General features: G+C 41.7%; 1 protein-coding gene across 7 annotated transcripts in view; it reads right to left on the bottom strand.

Moving 5' to 3' along the window:
• Positions 1-22,154, bottom strand: part of BCL2L14 (BCL2 like 14) — a 54,039-nt gene extending 31,885 nt beyond the window's left edge. For 4 of the 7 annotated variants that reach the window (XM_082738695.1, XM_082738693.1, XM_082738694.1 and 1 more), the window contains exons 1-2: positions 4,456-4,549; positions 2,811-2,865 (exon numbers count right to left, since the gene is read on the bottom strand). The gene's annotated coding sequence lies outside the window, so the exon portion shown is untranslated. Of the gene's footprint in view, positions 1-2,810; positions 2,866-4,455; positions 4,550-21,960 lie in introns of those variants that run through there. The other 3 variants (XM_082738696.1, XM_082738698.1, XM_082738699.1) reach the window with 2 other exon arrangements.
• Between the last annotated feature and the right edge of the window lie 540 nt (positions 22,155-22,694).

Here is a 22,694-nt window from a genome sequence, read left to right as displayed (position 1 = left end):
ATTGAAGTTTTGCAGTAGGAGAGGGGGACTGGGCTTAGCTTTGAATCTGGCTGCGAATAGTGGGACTTCCTAGCCAAGGAGCAGGGTGGAGGGGTCAGTGGATAGAAAATTGCAAGAAGAAGAATCAGGGATAAGGAGGGGAATCTGGCTAAACCAACCTGATAGGATTCTTGCTGGAGGCAGGCCAGGGTGGCCAGACGTTCCCTGGGGGATGGTTGGAAATGAAGGATCTGGTCAGATATCAAGGGTGGGGGATTCTGGCTAAACCAACTTGGCAGGATTCTTGTAAAACTGGGCTCTTAGGGAACATGCCCAAGGATGGGGCCTCTTTGGGCCAGAGGAGCCTGGCTGGGGTGCAGTCAAGAACAGAATTTTTGTCAGTGGCTAGGACAAAAAGCAAATACAAAGGAGTGGTATAGGCCTGGAGTGCCAGCCTGCCCTGAAGTTCTTGAAAATATTAATGACAAAAGATGGGGCACCTGGGTGGTTCAGTCAGCTAAGTGTCTGCCTTCAGCTCAGGTCAAGATCCCAGGGTCCTGGGATTGAGCCCCATATCAGGCTCCCTGCTCAACGGGAAACCTGCCTCTCCTTCTGCTACTCCCTCTGTGTTTCCTCTCTCAGTGTGTGTGTGTCTCTCTCTCTGTCAAATAAATAAATAAATAAAAATCTTCAAAAGAAAAAAAAAATCCTATACCACAGTAGTAAACGGATGATTTACGAACTGTTAGAATGCGGGGTTCCGAGTGTTCACTGAGAGTTGGTCATGGCCAACTCATCCCATCTCCCGTGGGTCAGGGGTTGTGTTTGGTAAAGTGCCCTCTCACTCAGGCAAGGATTTTGATAAAGATTGTCGTGAGATGCATGTGAACAAGTTGGAGAATTGCAGTCTAGAATGCTGCAATCACAAAACTTTCTGGGTTTATTTCTACTCATTTCCACTCCAAGTGTGTGCTGGTGGAATGAAGGGTCTGAGCTCTCTGGATTGTTTTCTTTCCCATCTCCTTTCTTCCCTTGGTGTGTGAGCTCGGGCAAACTGCTGCACTTCTCTGGCCTTTCTATACGATATGTAAAAAATTCCTCCCTCTCTGTATGACTACATGGGTAATTGGTTTATATGTGTCTGGAGGGATGGGATTTCCCTCTGAGTTATGTCCTTGATTCTGTTTGACATTTCTTTGTGATTGACTTAGATAATGGTAAGCTTATGGATAATGCAAAGAGGTGAGAAAGCATATGGATGAGTTCTGGCTCCAGAATTGGACAATCCTGGATACGAACCTTAGGTCCGTCACTTCCTAACTGGGTGTCGAGTAAGGTTCCTAACTTCACTAGCCTTGATTTTCTGTCCCCTTAAATGGGAATAGCAGTAACAACAGTCATAAAAGACTTCATGTAAAGACTAAATGATCATAGAAGATACCATCAGAAAAACATTCAGTTAAGGAATGCTCCATTGACCCGTAGCCATTCATGTTATATTATTACTAAGCTGGGAGAGAGAACGTCGGCTAACATATGGTGTTTCAGAATTATTGTCGGGTGAAACTATGAGCTAAGACCTAGTCTATCATAGGGCTTAAAGGAAAACCCAGTGTTTGGGATAACTAACCAACTGTGCAGAAGCAGAATGGGACTGACCTGGTTTGGGAGCACCTGCTGTTCAAAGTGTTTTAGGGGCTTTAGGGAAGTGCCCACTCAGCATGAATCACTGAAGTGCCACGGCTGCCGAGAAAGCTGGTGTTGTCTTAGGCCAAGTAATGGGAATGCGTGAGGAGAGACAGTGTCATAGACCTCTCCCCCCGTGAGGCAGAGCATGCCTACAGGGCTGCGCCCCATTCTGCTCTTGTTGTTTTTATTGGAAAAGTAAAGCAGAAGCCAGATTCCCTAAGTTCAAATCCCGGCTTTGCTGTAAAACTTGCTCAAGGAACTTTGGGCAAGGTATTTAATCTCTTGGTGCCTCTGTTTTCTCATCTGTAAAATGGGAAGGATCAAATTTGTACTTATCTCAGAGCGTTGTTCTGAGGATTCAGTGGGATGTAAGTGTAAATATATGATGCTTCCAAAGGCGTCTGGCTCATAGCAAGTGCTATTCTAAGAAGGACATTGTCAGTGTCCCAAAATGACATGGTCAGGATGGTGAAGGATGCTGTATCAGTGTGTCAGGAAGAACAGTGAAGGAAGAATCCTCCTCTTATCCCCCTCCGCCACCTGTTCCAAACACTCACACCACTCCCTTAATATGAGCAGGGATCATACTTTTGGATTCTTGCCTAAGTTGGAATGTTCTGACTCAGACCTTTGGGGTCTCTATCACTACACACTAGAGATCATTTAGTTTATCTTATTTTATCTTATTTTATTTTTTATATATATTTCAAAGATGTTTATTTATATGACAGAGAGAGACACAGCAAGAGAGGGAACACAAGCAGGGGGAGTGGGAGAGGGAGAAGCAAGCTTCCTCCTGAGCAGGGAGCCCGATGTGGGGCTCAATCCCAGGACCCTGGGATCATGACCTGAACCGAAGGCAGACACTTAACGCCTGAGCCACCCAGGTGCCCCTAGGGCCCTCATTTTAAATATGCTCAAGATCAAGTAGGAAATTAAGGACCAGGGTCCTCCAGCCCATGTCCTCTGTTCAGTTCACTCCCCACCTGCCTCCTTCCGTGCATTTGCTTGCCAAAATCTTTCAAGTCCCAGCTCAAATCCCACTTCTTAGAGGCCTCTTCAGATCCCCCAATGAGAACTAGTCTACGCTTTCCCCAGAGCTACACCATAGCAAGTTCTGAACATTTTAAAATGATACTTACCAGTCTTCTTTGTTTTAGAGTTCATTATCCATGCTTCTGTGTTCATCTTGTTGACCTGAAGAGCAAAGAGACAACTTACTCAGCATGGGCCCTGAGCTCTGCTCACATCAAGACCATCAGGAAATGCTCATCAACTTAGTCATTAAGGTTGTGTAATGTGGACCATTTATCCTAGAAGGGTGACGATTTAAGGGGAATGGAACTCAGTCTCAGGGGGAGGGAGGATTAGACTTAACTACTTAGCCCCGGAGAGCAGAATGAGGACTGGGGGCTGGGAGTCACCAGAGGGCGGATATGATCCAGCTGATTGGAGAGAATTCTGCACATGACAGTGCTTTAACGAGGACATGGGAGTCTCATGAGAAGTGAGAGCCCATCAGTGAACTTATTCAAAGAGAGGGATCCCACTGTCAGAGATGCAGTAGGCAGGAATATAGGCTACATCCCTGAGCGTCCTTGTTAGCTAGCTGTGTTTCAGCAACACTAACGATCTTGGTGCAGTGTTAGGGTCCACGTGGAGTCCCAGACACAGCAGATGGGAGGGGTGCCTGGTGCACTCACTGGTTTGAGACCGAGCCTGGCAGACCTGGGTCCAGGGATGGCACTCAGGTGCCTTCTTGGCTCTCATGAGCCCGGTGTGCTAAAGGAGACTATCTCCACGAAAAGCCAGCTCCTCTCCCCACTTGCTGTGTTTCTTGCAATATCCCTTCCATTGCGTTTTCCTGTCCTGCTCACTGCTGTCCCGTGCACTCAGAAGGTCAACTTCATGCTGAACATTTACTACAGTGAAAAGTCCTGAGTGTCTCCTGGTTGTATCTTGAAACCTTGCAGCTTAGTTTCGGGTCACTGCATTATTCAAAACGTAACAAGCCCTTCCACCTGGAGGCCCAAACCCGTCCCTTCTGGGCTTTTAGACTTGAAGGTACAGTTTTTCTGTTTCTTCTTGCCATTCCATTTCATTTTCAAATTATGGTCCTAGCTATTTCTTTCCTGTCTGGGTCCTGGATAGACTTCTGTAAGCTTCTGGCTACAATCTTTTGATTTTCATAGGCTTCTCAGCATTTAGTAGGTACCCCTCTGGTGTTGCTCTCAGGTCCCTGTTTTCCCCGTTATTTATTTATTTATTTATTTAATTTGACAGACAGAGATCACAAGCAGGCAGAGAGGCAGGCAGAGAGAGAGGAAGGGAAGCAGGCTTCGCTGCGGAGCAGAGAGCCCGATGCGGGGCTCGATCCCAGGACCCTGCGATCATGACCTGAGCTGAAGGCAGAGGCTTTAACCCACTGAGCCACCCAGGTGCCCCTGTTTTCCCCGTTTTTGAGCCTCCTTTCCAAGATGTCTCCCTAACTGCTGCAGGTATTGATTGTGACATTCCATTAGGCCCCCTCCCCTAAGCTCTACCTGGTTTTCTTTACAACACAGTTTTGCTTCCTACCCTTGGCCCTGAGCTCTTCTGCCATCTGGCCTCATTCATAAGGCTCTTGCTCAGAGAGCCCAGGTCAGTAGAATATCTGCTGTTCATCAGCCTGATTCATTTACAGTCTCAAAGTATCTGCCTGCGTAACATTCATTTCTAGGCAATACCAAACTTAAGAGTGGGTTCTATTTCCAAAGTTCGTTTGTAAGGGCCTTGTTTGGAACTCACATTTTCCCCCTGCAGTAATGTTCCTCATGGTGATTAGTTTGCCAGGCCCATCCAGGAGAGCCCGTTGAACGTGCAGGATTAAAGCTAAAACACCAGGACCATAGAATTGTTAGGGGTAATAATAGTCGGACAGAATATAGTCACGGTGTAGAATGGTGTTTCCATGGGGAAGTATTTTCAGAGTTCTCACTCGGAATGCTGGGGTGCTTTTAACGGCCTACAGTTAGACTAAGCACACCCCTTGCTTCCATCTTAAAAGAAAATAAAGCCACTGCCATTTATTGAGGAATTACTACGCAGCAAGCAGGGTAAACTCATTCTGTGAATTACATTGTTTCATCCTCACATCAACACCAATGGAGCCGCATAGGTACTGCTATTATCCGTCTTACAAATGAGGAAATGGGAGGCTGAAAGAACTGATCTTGGTGACTTTGGACAGGGATTCTAATAAAATAAAGTCTGGTGAGTGCTAGGAAAGGCACAGGATTCTAGAAGATATAGTGGGAAGAGAATCAGGTGCGGGTGGTGGAGAAAGTAAAGACTGAGGCTGAGAAAGGTGGAGGCACGTGGGAGTGGTACGTGTCGAGGCAGACTGTCAGTGCACGAAGGTCTTAAAGGTTGTATATTCTCTTCCCCACTGACCTCTCTTTGGCCAAGAAACACTGAGATCCGTAAGGCCCTGGAAACAACACAGAATAGCCACAGACTGCCCAGAAGAGGAAAGAGTGGCCAGGGGTGGTTTCTGTCCTGGAGGTGATCCTGGATGGTGGGGTAGAGTCCTTCATGGCCCTAGCTGCTCCTCTCTCCCGGTGCCAATGCCTGTGACCTTGTGGTGTCTTTCCATCATTACTAAAATGATCTGCCTTGCCTTCGATTCTGGGCTAAGTTGTAAGGCTAAGCCTTTACAATGTCAAAGCCAAGACTGAAGCCCAGGCTTGAGGGAGGTTTGTCCATTAGAGCTTGCTTTCTTAGGTACTGTTCAGTAGCCATGAGAATATATTCAGGCCTGCCTACTGAGGATGAGAGGTATGGAACAGAGTCAAGTTCTCCAGCTGGCACAGAGGAGCCTAGCCTCGATCCCCTAAACCCCTACACACACACACACACACACACACACACACACACACACACGGAAGGCCAGCCAAGATCAACAGAGCCACCTGGTCTATATTAGCTGAACCTTGAAAACTTATGAAAAATAAGGCTTTTTTGGTTCTTGTTTTGAAAAACTAAACTTTTAATTTTGAGATAAATGTAGATTTCCATGCACTTGTAAGAAATGATAAAGATCCCAGGGCCCCTGGCTGGCTCAGTTGGTGGAGGATGTGACTCTTGATCTTGGGATTGTGAGTTTAAGCCCCACGCTGGGTGTAGAAATTACTTAAAAAACCAGAAAATATAAAAAATAAATAAAATAAAATCTTTTAATAAAAAGAAATAGTAAAGATTCCATGCACCCTTTATCCTCAATGGTGACATCATGCGAAACTATAGTATAGTATCCTAACAAGGATATTGACATTGATAGAGTCAAGATACAAAATACCTTGATCATTATAAGGATTTTTCATGTTGTCATTTATAGCCACATCCCCTTCCCTCTGGGTCCTACTCCCTCCATAACCCCTGGCCACACCTATTCTATCCTGTTTCTATCATTTTGGCATTTCAAGAATGTTACATGAATGAAATCATGCAATATGTAACTTTTTGGAACTGGATTTTTTTTCACTCAGCATAATTCACTGGAGCTTTACCTATGTTACCACATCTGTTGATAGTTTATTACCTTTTACTACTGAGTAGTGTTCCAAGGTCTGGATGGACTACATTTGTTTAATCATTCATCTGCTGAAGGACATTTGGGTGGTTTCTAATGTGGAATTATTATGAATAAAGCTGCTACAAATATTGGTGTACAGATTTTTGTGTAAATATGTCTTCATATCTCTGATATAAATGCCCAGGAGCTAAATTTCTGGGTTATAATGGCATTTTAGTTTGAAAATAAAAAAACAAAAACAAAACAAAACAAAAAAAAACACCTGCCAAATCCTACCATTTTATATTACCACCAGCAATATACTAGCAGTTCATTTTCTCTGCATCTTTGTCAGAATTTGGTATTGTCATTACTTTTTATTTTAGCCATTCTGGTGGGTATGGGATCATTTTTCATAGTGGTTTTAATGCATATTTCTCTAATGTCTAATAATGAAGTGTTTATTTGTCATCTCTATATCTACTTTGGTGATAGGTCTCTTCATGTGTTTTGTGTGTGTTCTAACTGGATTGTTCGGTTTTTTTTTTTTTTTTTACTGTTGAATTTTGAGAGTTCCTTTAAAAAAAATTCACATAAAATGTATTATTAGCTTCAGGGGTACAGATCTATGAATCATCAGTCTTACATAATACACAGCACTCACCATAGCACATACCCTCCCCAATGTCCATCACTCAGCCACCCCATCCCCCTCCTCAGCAACCCTCAGTTTGTTTCCTGAGATTAAGAGTCTCTTATGGTTTGTCTACCTCCTGGTCCCATCTTGTTTCTTTTTTTTCCCCTCCCTTCCCCCATGACCCCCCATCTTGGCTCTCAAATCTCTCATATCAGAGAGATCATATGATAATTACTTTCTCTGACTGACTTATTTCACTTAGCATAATACCCTATATTTTATATATATATATATATATATATATAGAGAGAGAGAGAGAGAGAGAGAGTATATATACCATATATATATACCATATATACCCTATATATACCATAATACCATAATACCACTCATGTCATTGCAAATGGCAAGATTTTGTTTCTTTTGATGGCTGCATAGTATCTATATCTATATGTGTGTGTGTGTGTATATATATATATATACACACACATACATACATATTCATATACATACATACATATATATATACACATATGTGTGTGTGTGTGTGTATTCTCACAGCTGCTTTATCATTCATCTGTTGATGGACATTTAGGTTCTGTCCATAGTTTGGCTATTATGGACATTGGTACTATAAATATTGGGGTGCCTCTGCCCCTTTGGATCCCTACATTTGTATCTTTAGGGTAAATACCCTGTAGTGTGATTGCTGGGTCATAGGGTAGCTCTATTTTCAACTTTTTGTGAACCTCCATACTGTTTTCCAGAGCTGCACCAGCTTGCATTCCCACCAACAGTGTAGGAGGGTTCCCCTTTTTCTACATTCTTGCCAACACCTGTTTCCTGACTTGTTAATTTTAGCCATTCTGACTGGTGTGAGGTGGTATCTCACTGTGGTTTTGATTTGTATTTCCCTGATGCTGAATGATGTGGAGCACTTTTTCATGTATCTGTTGGCCATCTGGAGGTCTTCTTTGCAGAAATGTCTGTTCATGTTTCCTGCCCATTTCTTGATCAGATTATTTGTTCATTAGGTGTTGGGTTTGATAATTTCTTTATAGATTTTGGATACTAGCCCTTTATCTGAGATATCATTTGAAAATATCTTCTTCCATTCTGACAGTTGTCTTTTGTTTTGTTTTGTTTTGTTGACTGTTACTTTGCTGTGCAAAGGCTTTTTGTCTTGATGGAGTCCCAATAGTTCATTTTTGCCCTTGCTTCCCTTGACTCTGGGGATGTCTCTAAGAAAAAGTTGCTGTGGCTGAGGTCAAAGAGGTTGCTGCCTGTGTTTTCTTCAAGGATTTTGATGGTTCCTGGCTCACACTGAGGCCTTTTATTTGAGTCTGTTTTTGTGTATGGTGTAAGGAAATGGTCCAGTTTCATTCTTCTGCATGTGGCTGTCCAGTTTTCCCACCATTTGATGAAGAGACTGTCTTTTTTCCATTAGACATTCTTTCCTGCTTTGTTGAAAATTAGTTGACTATACACACACACACACACACACACACACACACACACGTATGTATACATGCATACACACACGTGTATATACACATGTATGCATATACATACATGTATATATATGTATGTGTGTATATATACACATGTGTATATATACATATATATGGTATATATACACACATATATATGTATATCTATTCATGTATACATGAATAGAACAGAGCCACACAATTGGTATTTTGGGTGTATTTTAGTCTGTTATAAGAAACTGCCTCCCAAAATTTTAAAGAAATATATACACAAAAATAAGGGTAAACACGATGAAGGGATGGAATATGACTGTAAAGATGAAAATTTAAAAAGATTCTAAAAAAGAAATTGGTAAGATGAGAAGTTAGTTGAGAGAAGATTAAAAAAAAAAGAGGAAAGAATACAATCAGGCTGTAGACTAGAACAAAGCCATGTGCTCCATTTAGGGTATATTTTGATCTTTTAGAAGAAACTGTATCCCAATATTTTAAAGAAAGAAAAATCTATATGTATACAAAAAATAGGGTTAAATACAATGAAGGTATAGAATATGACTATAACAATGAAAATTTTAAAAGATTATAAAAAAGGTATTGATAAGATAAAATAGTTAAAAAACGTTAAAGTAAGAAAGAGGAAGAATAAAAAAAGAATAAGAAAAAAATAAAATTAAAAAATTTAACTTTGAAAGACTAAAGAATCATGGGAAAAAAGCCATGAATTCTATGTGTTGCTTTCCCCTAGCTCTGGATCTCCACAGTTCTCATTGATCAGTAAACCCGGTCTTGGTTGGATCTACTTGCTGATCTTCTGGGGATGGGGCCTGTTGCCATGATTCTCAAATGTCTTTGCCTGAGGCAGAATTGCACCGCCCTTGACAGGGGCCAGGCTAAATAATCTGCTCGAGTTCACCATCAGGAGCTTTTGTTCCCTGAACGCTTTCCATAGAGCTTTGGAGGACGGGAATGAAAATGGTGGCCTCCCAATCTCTGGCCGGAGGAGCCGAGAGCTTGGGGCTGTACTCCTCTGTACACCCTTGGAGAAAAGCAGTCAATCCTTCCTGTCTCCCTGGTCTCTGGCTGCACTCCAAGCTCACCTGGCCTGTGACTGAGCATTTCTGTCTCTGGCACAGGGTCCCATTTGGAGTCCCCAAACTCAGCAGATCCCTGCATCAGAGAAGGAAGGTGAGTCTCTCCAGATCTGCCATTTCTGGGGTCCCTGCTCAAAGAGCAGTAGCCCGATAACACTGGGGATCACGGTTTAAGGTAACTCAGAGCTGAGTGCTCACCCCTTAGCTCCATCTCTATAGCAGGTTTCCCTGCTCTGATACCTGTAAGCTCTGCTTCACTCAGACACCCCTGATCCTTCTGTGACCCCGTGGGTCCTAAAACCACACTGTCTCCATGAGGGTTCCACCCAGGCTTATCCTCTGGAGCAATGTACCTCAGTAGAGCTGACTTATAAAATTTCTGATTTTGTGCTCCACTGCTCTACCACTTGCCAGGAGCCAGCCCCTCCCACCATGGTCTCTCTTTCCATATGTTGCCTTGGATTCACTTCTCCACACGTCTGACCTTCCAGAAAGTGATTGCTTTTCGGTTCCTAGAATTGCTGCTCTTCTTCTCTTTGATTGCTTGTTGAGTTTGTAGGTGTTCAATGGTTTGATAACTAGCTGAACCTCTGGGACCCAATGATACTTAGGTCAAGGCCTGAGCTGAGATCAAGAATCAGACACTTAACAGACTGAGCCACACTGATGTTCCTGTACCTTGTCTTTTTATCTTTTTTTTTTTAAGATTTTATTTATTTTTTTAACAGACAGAGATCACAAGTAGGCAGAAAGACAGGCAGAGAGAGAGAAAGAGAGAGGAAGAAGCAGGCTCCCTGCTCAGCAGAGAGCCCGATACAGGTCTTATTGCACAGAGTAGAACTTGTAGCATCATGTTGAATAAGTGATGAGAGTGAATATCCTTGTCTTATTCCTATCTTGGGAGGGGAAAGCATTCAGTTTTTTACCATTAAGTATAATTTTGCTGTGGGCTATTTGCAAATGCTCTTATCAAATTGAGGAGTTTCCCTTTTATTCACATTTTTTCTAAAAATTTTTATCTTGAATAGATGTTGAAATTTGTCAAATGTATTTTCTGCGTCAATTGATAATGTAATTTTTCTTCCACAGTTGTTGATATGGTTAATTATACATATTAACTTTTGAATATTGAAAAAGCATTAAAAATTTTTTTTTAAATTTGATGGTGGGGAAAAAGGGAGCGAACATGAGCCGGGGGAGAGATATAGGGAGAGGAAGAAGGAGAAGCAGACTCCTCACTGAACAGGGAGCCTGACACGGGGGTTGATCAGGAACCCTGTGATCATGACCAGAGCCAAAGGCAGACGCCCAACTGACTAAGCCACCCAGATGTTGCTGAAAGAGCCTTCTGTTCCTAGGATAAAACTCATTTGACTCAGGTCAGGATTCCAGGGTCCTGGGATCAAGCCCCACATCGGGCTCTCTGCTCAGCCGGGAGCCTGCTTCCCTTCCTCTCTCTGCCTGCCTCTCTGCATACTTGTGATCTCTCTCTCTGTCAAATATATAAATAAATAAAAATCTTAAAAATAAAACACCTCATTTGATTATGGTGTATAATTCTTTTTATGTATTGCTGAATTCTATTTGATAATATTTTGTTAAGGATTTTATAACTATACTCAAGAGGAATATTGCTCTATAGTTTTCTTCCTTGGTCTGTTTTTGGCATAAATCAGACAAATTGGGAAGTGTTTCTTCCTCTTCTATATTCTGAAGAGATTGTGTAGAATTGGCATGAATTCTTTTTTTTTTTTTTAAGATTTTATTTACTTAATTGAGAGAGAGATAGAGAGCACAAGCAGGGGGAAGGACAGAGGGACAGGGACAAGCATATTTCCCGCTGTGTGGAGAGTCTGATGTGGGGCTCAATCCTAGGACCCTGAGATCATGACCTGAGCAGAAGTCAGATGTTTAACCATCTGAGACACTCAGATCCCCAGCATTAATTCTTTAAATATTTAGTAGAATTGTTTAGTGACACCATTTGGGCCTAGAGTTTTTTTTTTTAATTTTAAAATATTAATTCAATTTCTTTATAGTCTTGTGGTTATTCACATGGCCTGTTTAGTTTTGGGTGAGTTGGGGTAGTGTGTGTGTGCGTGTGTGTGTACGTGTGTGTGTCTGTGTATGTTTAGGAACTGGTCTATTTCACCTAAGTTGTCACATTTTATGTACGTAAGATTGTTTGCAGAATTCCCTTATTATCCTTTTGATGTCCGCAGGGGGCATAGTGATAGCTCCTGTTTCATTCCCAATATCGGTAATTTGTGTCTTCTCCCTCTTTTTCTTTGTTAGTCTTGTTAAAGTTAGTCAATTTTATTGATCTTTTCAAAGAACCAACTCTTTTGATTTTCTCCATTGTTTTCAAATTTTATTGATTTTTGCCCTTGTCTTTATATTTCCTTCCTTCTGCTTGCTTTGAGTATATTTTGCCTTTTCTTTTTATCTAAGTCCTTGAGGTGGGAGCTTATGTTACTGACTCGAGACTTTTCTTCTTTTCTAATGAATGCATTTTTTTTTTTTTTTTAAGATTTTATTTATTTATTTGACAGAGAGAAATTACAAGTACACTGAGAGGCAGGCAGAGAGAGAGAGAGAGAAGGAAGCAGGCTCCCTGCTGAGCAGAGAGCCCAATGTGGGACTCGATCCCAGGACCCTGAGATCATGACCTGAGCCGAAGGCAGCGGCTTAACCCACTGAGCCACCCAGGCGCCCCTCTAATGAATGCATTTAGCGCTATACATTTTTCTCTTAGCACTGCTTTACTGTGTCTTTCTTTCTTTCTTTTTTTTTAAGAGATTTCATTTATTTATTAGAGAGAAAGTGAATGAGCATGAGTGGGATCAAGGTCAGAGGGAGAAGCAGACTCCCCAAAGCAGGACTTGTGGAGACCTTGGAATCATGACCCGAGATGAAGGCAGATTTAACAACTGAGCCACCCAGGTGCCCAATGTATTACATTTTCATTTTCAATCGGTTAAATGTACTTTTTGATTTCTCTTAAGACTTCTTTTTTTTTTTTTTTTTTTAAGATTTTATTCATTTATGTGACACACAGAGAAAGAGTGCACAAGAAGGCAGAGTGGCAGGCAGAGTGAAAGGGAGAAGCTGGCTCCCTGCTGACCAAGGAGACCAATGCAATATGTGGCTGAGACTTCTTTGATCCATGAATGATTCAGAAGTGTGTTGTTTAGTTTCCAAGTATTTAGATATTTTCCTAATATCTTTCTGTTGCTGATTTTTAGCTTTGTTCCATTTTTTATAGTTCCTTTAAATTTGTTGAGGTTCTTTTTTTTGTCCAATATATCATTTATCTTGTTATGTGTTTATTGGGCATTTGAAAAGAATGTGTATTAGAATATATGTTCTATAGTCAGGTCAGGTGTTCTACATTGGCTAATGTTGGAGAGTAGTTCTATACCCTACTGATATTTACTTTAGTTGTTATATCAATTGTTTAGAAATGCTGGCGTTTCCAACCACAATCGTGAATTTGTCCATTTCTTCTATCAGTTTCTTCTTCACGTATTTTGCATCTCTGTTTTTTTTGCTGCATACACAGAATTGCTATGACTTCTGAGTGGATTGACTCTTATCATTTTATAAAATCCCTTTCTGTCTCTGGTAATTTTCTTTGCTCTGAAGTCTACTTTATCTGATATTAATATAGCCCATCTTGCTTTCCTTTTATTAATGCTTGCATGACATATATTTCCCCATCCTTTTACTTTTATCTAAGTTATTATGTAGATACTGATATTTATCTATATCATTATTTGAAGTGAATTTGTTGTATATAGCAAATACAGTTAAGCAGGTCGTATTTTATTTTATTATTATTATGTTCAATTAGCCAGCATATAGTACATCATTAGGGCACATCATATTTTAAAATCCACTCTGCAACCTTTGTCTTTTAGCTGATCTGTTATAACCAGTTGTATTTAATGTATTTATTTTTGTTTTCTATTTGTTCTTTGATTTTTGTTTCTCTGTTTACTTTTTTCTCTCTTCTTTTGGGTGAGTTGGAAATTTTTCCATATTGATTTATCTATAGCATTTTTGAATCTATCTCTTTGTATAGCCTTTTTAGTGGTTGCTCTAGGTATTATACTATATATACACAACTTATCATGGTCAACTGGTATCATTTTATCAGTTTGAAGCATAGAAACCTTTTTACTCTTCATATCTCTTTCTTTTCTTTTTAAAAATTGTCTTAAATATTTCCTCTACACACATTAAGAACTACATCTGTGTTATAAATTTTGCTTCAACCATCAAACATAATTTTGAAAACTCAAAAGGAGAAGGAAAGACTATTGCATTTGTCCATATTTTTGCTTATTATATACTCTGTTCCTTGCTTCATGGTATTCCAAGTTTCTTTCTCTTGTTTCCTTTCTATTTAGAGAACTTCTTTCCAACATTGTTTTAGGATAGTTCTATTGGTAACAAATTTTCTTAGTTTTCCTTCATCTGAGAATATCTTGATTTCTCCTTAATTCTAGAAGAATATTTTTTGGAGGTATAGGATTTTGGATTAACAGTTCTAGTCCTTCGCCACTTGAAAAATATTTCACCACCTCATTTTTTTGCTTATTATAGCAAAAAAATGGTTTCTGGTAAGAAGTCTGCCATTCTAATTGTTTTGCCTCTGTTTTTCTCTGGCTGATTTCAAGAATTTTCCTTTGTTTTCAGTTTTCAAAAATTTGGCTATGATGTGTCTGGGTGCACATTTCTTTGGATTTGTCTTGTTTGTGGTTTGCGTGGCTTTTTGAAACTATAGGTTTACGTCTCTTGGCAAATTGGGGAAGTTTTCCACCCTTATTTCTGTGATAATTCTTTATTTTCTCTCTGCCTTCTTCCTTCTCTCCTCCTGGGACTCGGAAGTCATGGATATATGATCTTTTGTTTCTTTTGTTATGTCCATGGGTTGAGGAATTCCTGTATATTCTCCACTGACACCGTGGTGGAGGTGATTTTATAAATCTGGGTGATGGTGAAAAATCCAGACCCTCCACTAGGCCTCCTCAGCAGGAAAAAGAGGGGCTTCTCTTTACTGCCAGGTGGAGAAGAAAGCCCAGGCTCCTTCCATGGTCTGTACCAGGGATTTGCTCAGTCCGAGGTCAGCCTTGTTTCCAAATGCCAGGTAGAGATCTGGAGAGACTGAGAGCACAAGCAGCTTGAAACATCACTGTTAAATGGATCCTACACAGGCCAGTGAGTCCTAGCTCTGGCTCATTGCCGTGCCAATGACCCTGCTGGTGTCTTTCTCTCTTAGGAGATAAGCCCTAGGTGCATTAATTTTTTCCTTATGGTTAGGCTAGATCTTTTTTTCCTCAATGTCTCTTAACTTTTGAAAATGCATTTTTCTCTTTATAATTATCTTGAGGTTGTTTATACATTTTCACAATTTGGTTTCCTTTAGCAATCAGTTTTTTTTGTAGGTATTCAACTAGTTCTTTAATGTACAAGCCTGGCTCACTTTACCCTGACCCTCCAGATCTTGTAATATTGGAAGATCTGAATTTACTCCTTAAAACCCTGTGACTTACAGAACACAAACACAATTCGGATTTGTTTTACCTTCTTTCTCTTTATATTTACTTTGGAGAATCCATAGGGACTACCAACCAAATGTGGGTTTTCAGGATAATGTTTATCAAATGTCTAAAATTTAACACATATTTATAAACTTGCTAAAGTATATTCTTTTTAAAAAAAATTATTTTATTTACTTATTTGACAGGAAGAGACAGAGCAAGAGAGAGAACATAAGCAGGGAGAGTGGGAGAGAGGCTTCCTGCTGAGCGGAATCCCCGGACCCTGGGATCACGACCAGAGCTGAAGGTAGATGCTTAATGACTGAGCCACCCAGGCACCCCAATTAAGGCATATTCTTACTGAAGGCAGGTGCCGCATTTATAATAAAATAGTTATGAGGTGTTTTTTGGGGGGAAAAGTATTATGAAATTGAGGAAATTGAAAAATATATATGTAGACTTTAAACACATACATTTATCTGAGCTCCATCTCCATCTTTCTTTCTCCATCCAAAATTACAGTGGAAAAAAAATAATAAAGTGGCTTAAACCCATAAAGACGAAGAGAATTGGAGGGGAAATAGGAGTAGAGAAGAGATGTATTCACACCTGGGAGACAAAAGGTGTTTTGAAGGATAGTAACCAACTTAGTAGATAGAAATGGCTGAAACCCAAGTGCCTGTGGAAAGGAAGATTGATGAGCAGCAAGAGATTTGTTCCCTAGAGCTCCTTGAAGGGTTCTGGAATTGGAGGTACTGGCCAAGTGGAAGGAGCAAGGATGAGTCATGGACTCAAGAAGAGGGAGATGAACATATTATGCCTCTGGCCCACACCATTGTGGGACAACCTCTCTCTAATCACTGTAGATCAGGGAATTCCTTCTCTGAAGAAACTGACCAGAGTCAGTGGCTCTGGGCCATGCCAGCTGGTGAGTCCCTATCATCACTCTGTTCCCACTGTCATGCCAGGCTTACTACACAGACCTAGTTCACCAAGCCCATCATGCTGGAGATCAGAGTGAGAAGTCCATGGAAAAATTCAATGGCTCCAGAGTAAATACTCACACATAATGACAATTAGGAGGGAGGTGTGTATGTTCTAATGACAGAATGACTCAACACCTGATCACGCTTCTGGCCACCAGGTGACAAATCTGATCCAACCACACAGCCTTTCCACACAACTACCTGGTGTCTCATTTTTAAGCCAAGGATCATCAGACTTTTGAGAGACACCATCGAAATAAAAGACTGAGAATGAAGTGTAGGTATGGGAAGACTATCAATTAGAAGAAAAAGGAAATGTTGTAAGGAAGGGGCAAAAATTTTAAAGAAAAATTATAAGTATCTTTAGAGAGATGAGATGATATTGCAGCCATGAAACAAGAATGGATGTCGATAAAACAGACAAAAACAGAGAAAAGCAGAAAACACAAGAATGAAAAAGATTAAAATGATCAGGGATGTCTGGCTGGCTCAGTTGTTGGAGCATGTGACTCCTGATCTTGGGGTTGTGAGTTTGAGACCCATGGTGGGTGTATAGACTACTTCAAAATAAAATCTTGGGGTGTCTGGGTGGCTCAGTGGGTTGAGCCTCTGCCATTCAGCTCAGGTCATGATCTCAGGGTCCTGGGATTGTGCCTCTTTTTGGGGGCTCTGCTCAGTGGGGAACCTGCTTCCTCCTCTCTCACCCTGCCTCTCTGCCTACTTATGATCTCTGTCTGTCAAATAAATAAATCTTAAATGAATAAAATAAAATCTTAGAAAAGAAAAGAAAATGATTAGGGTAGAAATAAAAAAAATTCAACAGAGTTTGGGAGATGGAATTGAGGAATTCTTGTATAGAATAGTAAAAAAAAAACTTGGAAAATAGGACACTGGATTGGCTCATTCCTCTTTTACAACCCACTTTTCTCTTGTCTCTTTTCCATTCCTAGAGTTTCTTGTAGTTAGATTTGCATTTTGACACATTTCTGATCAATGAGTTGTAAGTGTAAGTCTGCAGAAGATTTCTAGACATGCCACCCTTCCTGCTTCCTCCCTTTCCTTTTCATTTCTGCCTTGAATGTAGAAGTGATGCCTGAAGCTGCAACAGTTATCTTGTGGCCATGGCTGAGAGGCCAAGAGAGTTCCAGAGATCTTTGCCCTGAGATTTGTAACCCTCTGAAATAGTACCAGTCTAACCACCTCTTGACTTCCTGTGTGAATAAAACAAAACAAAACAAAAACAAACCCTAATGTGTTAAGCTGTTTAATTGGATATTCTTTTACTCCTAGCTGAATCAGATTCCCTAACACAGAGAGAAAAGTTCAAGGAAAATATCTGGAGTACCTGAGTGGCTCAGTCAGCTAAGTGTCCGACTCTTGGTTCTGGCTCAGTTCACGATCTTGAGGTTGTGAGATGGAGCCCTGTGTTGGACTCTGCACTGGGTGTGGCACCTGCTTAAGATTCTCTCTCTACCTTTCCCTCTGCTCCGCCCCTACCCCTCTCTAAAAACAAAACAAAACAAAACAAAACAAAACAAAACAAAACAAAACAACTAGACTATCTGTTCAAGTGGTCCAATATTCAACTGTTAGGAGTTTTGGAAAGAGAAAACAGAGATAATGGGTGGAAAAAAATTATCAATGGAACAAAAGAAGAAAATATCCCAGAACTAAGCTTTCATATCTTGAAACAACACATTAGCCCAAGTCCCTAAAAATCACCAGGATGTAGAATGGAAGTACTTCACAGTTTGCTTTCAGATAAATGGAGCAGAGGTCAGGAGACTGGCTTTACTACAATAAAAGAATGTATCGTAAGAAGAATTAACAATGCATAGATATTTGAAAGGTTTGTCAGTAAGCATTAAACTAAAAATATTATATTTGAAGAAGATAGGAACTTGTGGAAACATAGTAGTATCTCAGATATCTGTTTAACAAAGTGATTTAAGTTTGGGTGTTTGGTCCCTATCTGGAAATTGCCATGTTTTGTATCAAAGTTTGGCTATTTTGAAAGACTATGCATTTTGAAATTTTACAGACATGATTCTGATCCCAGTTGCGTGGTGAAGACAATTTCCTTAACTTCTGCGCCTGCTTTCTGATCAGCATGTCTACCTTAGAGGTTATTGTGGGGACTAACGGGAATTCTCCATTTAGAACTCCTGGCATAGACCTGGGGTTTCTTTTTTAAAGTTCTTACTTATTTTTGCAAGAGAGAAACAGAGAGAGGGGATGAACAAGGGGAGAGGGAGAAGCAGACTCCCTGCATGTGGGGCTCGATCCCAGGACTCCAGGATCATGACCTAAGCCAAAAGCAGATGCTTACCTGGCTGAGCCACCCAGGCACCCAGAACTGGCATTTCTTAAATGTTAATTTCCCTTAATGGTGTTTCTTAAATTGAGATTCTACCTGTATACATGCACCACAGCCTTCCATTCTTCCCTCGTCTTAGTTTGTAAGAACTCGAGTTACCCAGGTTGAGGATTATCCGGTCTGTTTGTTCCCTAACTGGGATTCCCCAGCCCTGAGAAAGTTGTAACGAGGGTCTGTGAGTTACCTCCAATATTCTAAAAGTACTCCAGAAATCATACATGTTCTGGGTATAGAAAAAGGAGCTTTCAAGTGCCTTGGCCTTTGTCTAGGATATAAACTTATTGTGGTTACTCCAGTTGCTTCATGATGACCAGAAGAACCAGTGGGCATTTATACATTTCACAATTAAAGACAGAAAAGTTATTAGTTAAATTTTTAGAGCTGTCATTTGGAAGGCAATGTCTTAAAAATTCATGGAATTTACGGGGAAAGCCGGGAGGAGGGTAACAACTCTTGGGCAGGAAGATCCACAAAGATTAAGTAACTTGTTAAAGTTAACACAGTGGGTTAGCAGCACTGCCAAGCCTAGAACTGATTTCTCCTGATGTCTAGTTGATAGCATGTTTCACTACTAACAGCTCTCCAGACCATCTTATCTTCCCCCCACTGTATGTATGGTGACAGATGTTAACCAGACTTACTGTGGTGATCATTTTGCAAGGTATACAAATATTGACTCATTATGTTGTACACCTGAAATTAATATGATGTTATATGTAAATTACACCTCAATAAAAAAAAAATACTGCCTCAGAAACTTGAAACTCAGGATGTTTGATTCTCCTATATGCTTGGACCCCAAAAATCACGGGAAGGAAGAAAGAATTCCTGACACTTTGTCATGATTTACAGGCACAACCAGAAATTTCTCGTTTCCTTTTGTCAATTAGAGAAATTTATACCTTAGAAGATTTTAAATGCTTGGCTACTTCTGAGAAAAAGAAAGTTCTGTCGCTTATCTATATTGTTTTTGTGCCTGTGAGAAAACAAAGGGTTTTCAGCCAAGGCAAATCAAAGTAGCTGATAATCCCATGAGAGAGTTGAGCAGGCAGTGAGCGCGGAATATGTACCTGCCTGGAATCTGGTGCCTCCGATTAACAAGCAAAGCAGGAAGAAAACTGCTTGGATGAGCTATGACCACAAGGTGGCGCCACACACACGCTTGTCAAATCTAGCAGTTTTTTCAAATCTGGGGGATTTCCCCTAACTTACTGAAGCAGGAAAAAACAAAAACAACAAAAATACGGGTAGGTCCAGTACTTTTCAGCTTGGAACAGTGGGACTGAAAGGAGATGGTTAAAAGCCCCAAAGAAGTTGCCCTCTTTAATTGTGTGGCAGAGAAGGCACTTGTGTCCTTAGAGTTCGCTGGGTAAATAAGGAGCCTGCTGACTCCTCAAGTGAGTGCAGACTCAGGAAGTGACTGGCTCCAGCAGGAAAAACCAGAGTTACCCTGTGAGGGCAAATCACTCTAGGATTAGGGCTCCAGCCTCCTTGGTCATTTAGGTGTACTCCTTTAGGCCTGGCTCTCTGACCTTAGGGGAAAGGCAATTTCCATTTCTATACAGGGAGCTAATTTCCTTTTGTTGTTTCCTTTATTTTATTTTCCTCCCAAGAATTGTGAATTCTCAACTGGTTGGGACCTGGGAGGAGGATATGGATGGAGCAGTGAGCCAACCGTGCCCTTTCTTCCTTCCCACCCTCCCCTACATAAGAACCCCCCCACACCCCTCCACCCCCCCACCCCGCATCTCAACCTGCCCCTTTCCTTCAAAGGAAAAACGGAAATAGTACGCCCATGCCCATTGACATCATGGATTTTCCTGCCAGTCCTGATTTAAAATATCTTGAAAGTTTGCTTTCAAAGGACTGCTTTGTGCTTAAGGAGAAAATAAAACCCTATGCCTCCTACCCTAAAGCTTTTCCTGGTACCACAGAAAACCACCTGAGCTGTCTGCCTCTGGCATCTTTGACACCAGACCAACATAATAACACCCAGGCCAGTTCCTGGCATCTCTGCTGATTTAACAATGACTCCACCAGGTTCCTCACCTGCAGCAACAATCCCCAGCGCCCCTACTCCCATGGCATGGACTCACACCCAGACGCTGCTTGGCTGCTGCTTCAGAGGAATCAATGTTCCAGAACATTGGTTCTCATATCTCAGCATGCATCAGAATCACCTGGGGTGCTTGTTAAGACAGATTCTTGGGCCCCACTTTCTGGTTTAGTAGGTCTGGGGTGCAGTAAAAAAAATTTTGTGTTTTTACCAAGTTCCCTTGTGAGGCAGATGCTACTGGACTGGGGACCAAATTTCTAGAGCTGCTTTTTCAGAGAACAGAGCTGGAAGGAGGAGAAGGAGCAGCAGTAAGAAGCCCAAGGCTGTTGTTTGGGCTGGTCTTTGGCCCCTGTGGCGGAGTCAGTTGGGGGAGGGCATGTGTTCCGGACTGCGGAGGCACCAAGAGGGCCTGACCTCTTGAGATGCTGTGAATCTTTATTTATTTTTTTTTTCTAGACTAGTGGTTCTGAAACTTGGCAGCACATGGGATCCACTCTGGGAACTTTAAGAAAGAATCCCTGACAACTGGCCTCCAGTCCCAAAGATCTTGCTTTAATTGGTTTGGAGGGTCCTTTGGGCATTCGACCATTTGAAAGCTCCTTAGGTGTTTCTGATGTGCAGCCTGGGTTGAAAAACCTCTGTTCTAGGCTCTCCCCTCATTATATTTCATATCGAATCTGCCATGAATGGAAGTACCAACCATTGGTCCTGGAAACTTCCAGATCCCTCACCTACCTCCTTACCTCTGCCCACCTTCAAGCTGGAATACTCTTGCAAATCTCTGACTTTTGAATTCTTATGTTTCCTTCAAAACCCAGTTCAAGTATGTCTTTCATGGTGGAGACTTTCTTGGATTCCCCTGACAGTTAATTGCTTCTTTTCCTATCTCCTAAAGTACTTTGCAAGCACTGGAATTACAACCTTTTTTTTGTTTGTTTGTTTTACTGTATTGTAATTATTTGCTTTTCTATCTTTTCTCCTCACTCCATGGTATACCCCTTGGGAGGCTTAATAAAAACCACAACTGAGTGAATCCCTTGGTTGGAGATAAAGTTTGAGGTGCAAAAGGACTGGAGAAGGAAGTTTACTAATTTTGACTCTGTTCAGCAAACTGAGTGCCTACTTAGGGTGAAGTTCTGGTGGGTGTCTGGGAGGCGAAGCCAAGCGAGCCGAGTGAACCTTGCCTTGAGGGATTTCTCCTCAAGTCTGGCATCAATTTCTAATATGTACTCTGCTCTCAATTGAGAGTCGCTGAATTAGGGTGAGACCCCGTGCTAGGTGCTTTTAAAATCGTGGACGCGACCATCTCCGTGACAATTCTGCTGGCTAGCTATTGCTGTCCCCATTGTATGGATGAGAGAACTGAGGTTGAGCAGGTAAATGGCAGAGGGATGCAAGGACCAAAACCACTCTGCTTTCTGATGGGGTTCTATACCTCTTCCCTCCGGGGGATCTGGCTGTTTCTTGTAGACACGGACACGGTCTTAGTAAATTTTGTACCCCCAGCACTTGGCACAGGGCCTGGCATCAGCAGGTGCTCTGTGGATGAGGGCCTACCTGAACCGTATGACCCTCCGCCACGTCTCTCTGTCATCCAGGGGGACATGGTGTTGGCGTTGACACAGTTAAGTGAGATGCTGCTGTTGCCACTCAAGGGGGCTTCACAGCGGTCAACAACCAGCAGCTGGTTCACACATTGCGTGGGAGCCCTGTCGCCGGCAATCTTCTGCCTGCTAATCACTGTGTCACAGTCTAAGCGTTCAGTTACCTGCTGCCCAGGTCAGGATGAGAACTTCCGGTTCCGGATCTGCCATCTTTGTTTTCTTCCGCCATATTCTCCCGTCTCGGCGCAGTGGACAGAGTCGCTCTCTGTTTTTTTTTTTTTTTCAGCTGGGCCCTCTTCGTGGCAAGTGTTTGTATGGGAGATAGGTCAGAAGCATGTCTTCTGCCTTCCATGCGTCTTGAACAACAGCACAGTAAACCGGCTCCACTTGCCTTCCTGCGGGGGTAGATCCCAAGCGGAGTTCATGGGGTTGGCTCCATAAAGCCATGGAAGTGGCACCCGTGGGCTTTATGGAGCCAACTGCATGCTTCACTGCTGAGAGTGCTTGCTACCTGGCTGTGTGAGCCCAGACAGATCGGTGTGAGCCGCAGCGTGACCGCTGGGAACCCGTTCTGTTAGAGGTCTCCCATCCCCCACTTCTCCACTTCCTGTATTACCACCCTCCCCTCCATTCTAAAACCCACTGCCCAAACCTCCTCTCTCTTAGGAGGATTGCTTTATAACAGAG

Source organism: Mustela nivalis (assembly GCF_964662115.1).
Source record: "Mustela nivalis genome assembly, chromosome: 7".
NCBI classification, from domain to species: domain Eukaryota; kingdom Metazoa; phylum Chordata; class Mammalia; order Carnivora; family Mustelidae; genus Mustela; species Mustela nivalis.
This window is presented reverse-complemented; position numbering and strand designations above follow the sequence as displayed.